Genomic DNA, 4,507 nt, shown 5'->3' on the forward strand with positions numbered 1-4,507 from the left:
TTTACTGTTTTATTGTCAGTGCTGGGTATTTATTTTAATTATTTTGAAATAATTATAGATTCACAGGAAGTTACAAAGAAGTATACAGGATGGCCTGTACACCCTTCACCCAGCCTCCCCTGATGATAACATCTTGTATAACTAGTAGTACACCAGCCGTGCCCGGTGGCTCACGCCTGTAATCCCAGCACTTTGGGAGGCCAAGGCGGGCGGATCACTTGAGGTCAGGAGTTCAAGACCAGTCTGGCCAACATGGTGAAACCCTGCCTTTACCAAAAACACAAAAAAATTAGCCAGGCATGGTGGCAGGTGCCTGTGATCCCAGTTATTCGGGAGGCTGAGGCAGGAGAATCACTTGAATCTGGGAGGTGGAGGTTGCAGTGAGCTGAGATTCTGCCATTGCACTCCAGCCTGGGCAACAGAGCAAGACTCCATCTCAAAATAAAAAAAAAATTCAACATGAGATTTGGAAGGAACAAACAAACCAAACTATAGGAGTGCTGCACTAGTAAGCAGAAGTTCTCTAATTATTAGAAAACAGGTATTTCCTTGTTTTTATTTTTTTTCTTTTGAGACAGGGTCTGGCTCTGTCACCCAGGCTGGAGTGCAGTGGCACAAACATGGCTCACTGCGACCTCAACCTCCCGGGCTTAAGCTATTCTCCCACCTCAGCCTCCTGAATAGCTGGGACCACAAGCACGGGCCACCACACCTGGCTAATTTTTTTAATTTTTGTAGACACCATATTGCCTAGGCTGGTCTCAAATTCCCAGGCTCAAGTGATCCTCCCACCTTGACCTCCCAAAGTGCTGATATTATAGGCATGAGCCACCACCACACCCAACGAGACCTTTTCTAGTTATTAGACCACAGACATTTTTCCAATGCTGTGTGATGCTGGACTAGTGACTTCATCCCTCTGAGCCTTTGTTTCTTCAAATGTAGCAACACTACCATTAATAACAGGTGGCACATATTAAATTTGAATGGCAAATATGTAAAAATGAGATTGTCAGTAGGTGATGGAAGCTGCGGCTGAAAAATCATGAGAAAAACAGAATGCACAGGCAAGTTTCAACAGTAGCTCTAGGCCGAGGGTAGTGGCTCATGCCTGTAATCCCAGCACTTTGGGAAGCCAAGGCAGGAGGATTACTTGAGCTCAGGAGTTTGAGAGCAGCCTGGGCAACATAGTGAGACCTCATCTCTACAAAAAGTTTAAAAATTAGCCAAACATGGTGGCATAGGCCTGTAGTCGCAGCTACTCAGGAGGCTGAGGTGAGACGATCGCTTGAGCCCAGGAGTTCAAAGCTGCAGTGAGCTATGATCGCACCACTGCACCCTAGCCTGGGAGACAGAGCAAGACCCTGTCTCAAAAATAAAAACAAAAAATAAAAAATTAAGAATAAGGTAAAATACAGTTCTGTTTGAAAAGAACTCCACAAATGAAGTCAGACCTGCAAAACCTGCTTTGTTTTCATGCATGCAAGTTGTAAAAATAATTTATGTTTTACTCCTCTAAAGACAACTAAATGAGGGTGCTTAGATCATTAAACACACACACAAAATTGGCTAATTTCAGATCATCTGGTGGGTCAATAGTGTTTTATATTCAGATTCTTTTAAGTAACATGACCTGTTATTGTCAGAATATAAAAATGTCAAAAGCTTCTCTTTTTTCTGATATACTAGTTCTAATTTGCATCTAAATGAAAAAGCTTTTTAGCATGACAAAACACCCTTGCCAAGCTGGTGGATGACTTTTGAGACAGATCTGGTGAATACACAGAAGTTTAACTAAAAAGGCCAACATTTTGTTAACTGGATTGCTAAACAATACCTACCACAGCCTCACTGAAACTCTTCGGTAATTCGTTTTATATGAAACTAAACCAAACATACCCCAAGTAGCATACTTGCTTGAAAACAAGCATCTTCAATTCTGGATCCAAATACGAATCAATTATTTTCAGTGTTTTGGGTAGGCTCTTTTTTCCCCTCCCCAAGCACCTTTCTTGATGCTTTAAATGAAACCCAAAGAAAAAATGGTTTAAAAAGTAAAATACCAGCCGGGCGCAGTGGCTCAAGCCTGTAATCCCAGCACTTTGGGAGGCTGAGATGGGCGGATCACGAGGTCAGGAGATCGAGACCATCCTGGCTAACACGGTGAAACCCCGTCTCTACTAAGAAATACAAAAAACTAGCCGGGCGAGGTGGTGGGCGCCTGTAGTCCCAGCTACTCCGGAGGCTGAGGCAGGAGAATGGCGTAAACCCGGGAGGCGGAGCTTGCAGTGAGCTGAGATCCGGCCACTGCACTCCAGCCCGGGCGACAGAGCAAGACTCCGTCTCAAAAAAAAAAAAAAAAAATGTAAAATACCAGGCCTGGCGCAGTAGCTCACACCTGTAATCCCGGCACTTGGAGTCTGAGGCAGGAGGATCACTTGAGCTCAGGACTTCTGAGATCAGCCTGGGCAATATAGGGAGTCATAGTCTCTACCAAAATAAATAAATAAATAATTTTTTAAAAAATTAGCTGGGCATGGTGGAGCACACCAGTAGTCCCAGCTACTCAGGAGGCTGAGGTGTAAGGATTGTTTGAGCCAGGGAGGTTGAGGCTGCAATGAGCCGTGACTGGGTCACTGCACTCCAGCCTGGGTGACAGAGTGACACCCTGTGTCAAAAAAAAAGGTAGAATACCTCCAAGTTTCCTTAAGGGACAATCTGAGAGCCTTTCTTCCCAGAGGGAGCCCTGAGAGGCATCAAAGGGACCTCTAAGATTTCACATAGTATTCTCCTCTTCCCTCCCAATTTTAGGCCTTTGCTTTTTTACCTTCCTCTGAATAATAGGTGGTCTCCAACTCACTCATCTGAGTTATTAATGACCCATCCACACAATGGCTCCTTAACCATGATCTCAGCCGCCATAATGCCCGACACTGGGTCTCCAACAATTACTCTCAAACTCACCTCTCCACTCCTGGTTTTTCTGTGGTTTCCTCGCCTCCAGCGGGACAGGCGGAGCCACCTCTCCTTATCTAGTTTCCAGCAGATAAACATGTTTTCCTGATAACCCAAGTGGAAACTCTAAAAAGGTCTTCCTGTTGAACCATGGTCATTGGGGTTTCGGATGCAAACGTGAAGACGGTATTGATCAGCCTTTAGCTGCACTAGGCAAGTTTACTGGCCGAGCTGACAGCCTAGTTTCCCTGCTCAGCACTGCCACCAAGAAAATACCATCTGAGTTCAAAACAACTAGCCTTCAAACCGCCCTCAGAAACACAGCTCTTTTATGAGTGTATCATTTTGTTTTGTTTTGTTGAGACAGGTTCTCGCTCTGTCGCCAATGACGCTAGAGTGCAGTGGTACCTTCATAGCTCACTGTAACCTTGGACTCCTGGGCTCCAGCGATCCTCCTGCCTCAGCCTCCTGAATATAGGACTATAGGCACACAGCACCTCACCCAGCTAATTAAATAAAGCTTTTTTTTGTAGAGATGGGGTCTGGAAACAAAGCCCAGGCTGCTTTTGAACTCCTGGCTTCAAGCAATCCTCCCACTTTGGCGTCTCAAAGTGCTGGGATTATAAGCCTGAGCCACCAGTTTTTGTTGTTGTTTTGTTTTGTTTTGTTTCGAGACAGAGTCTCGCTCTGTCACCCAGGCTGGAGTGCAGTGGCGCAATCTTGGCTCACTGCAACCTCCGCCTCCAGGGTTCAAGCAATCCTCCTGCCTCAGCCTCCCGAGTAGCTGGGATTACAGGCGCGTGCCACCATGCCTGGCTAATTTTTTGTATTTTTAGTAGAGACAGGGTTTCACCATGCTAGCCAGGATGGTCTCAATCTCCTGACCTCGTGTTCCGCCCACCTCGGCCTCCCAAAGTACTGCATTTACAGGCATGAGTCACAGCGCCCAGCCAAGCCACCAGTTTTTAATAGCATTGATAGCTACTAATTGGATATACCTCAGGAAAGAAGTCACCTTTTTTTTGGAGACAATAAATTTAATTTTACTGGAATTGAATTAACTTTAATTCCAGAAAAAAAAAATTCTTGACAGGAAAACACTACACAAACTACAAAGCTTTATAAATGCATGTAGCCATTCTTTTCATTTCCAAATATTAAAATTTACATTTAAAAAAATCTAGATAAAGCTAACATTTGCCATGAAGACAGCACCACCTCCAAAAAAATTTTAGCAGAGAATTGGAGATGTGTGTGTCAATGGCACCAAATGTCTCGCTACTTTTCTACTCCCTTGATTGCTAAGACAAAACTTAAGCAATTTATAAAAATACATTTATACAAAAAAAAAAAAAAAAAGGTAGTCAACTAGACATTTAGGTGAAGAATAGGACCGATTTATTTGCAGGGCTGGTTGAGAAGGAGGAACTTAGGTGCATCCCTTGTCTTTCATCCACATGCACCCTCATGCTGGCTCCCGCTGGGGACATCAAGGTAAAAGATTCCTACAGCACTGAGCCGGGAGCCGAGCCCAGACCCATTTGAGCTTCTC

This window comes from Colobus angolensis, unplaced genomic scaffold, assembly GCF_000951035.1.
Source record: "Colobus angolensis palliatus isolate OR3802 unplaced genomic scaffold, Cang.pa_1.0 Scaffold1, whole genome shotgun sequence".
NCBI classification, from domain to species: Eukaryota; Metazoa; Chordata; class Mammalia; order Primates; family Cercopithecidae; genus Colobus; species Colobus angolensis.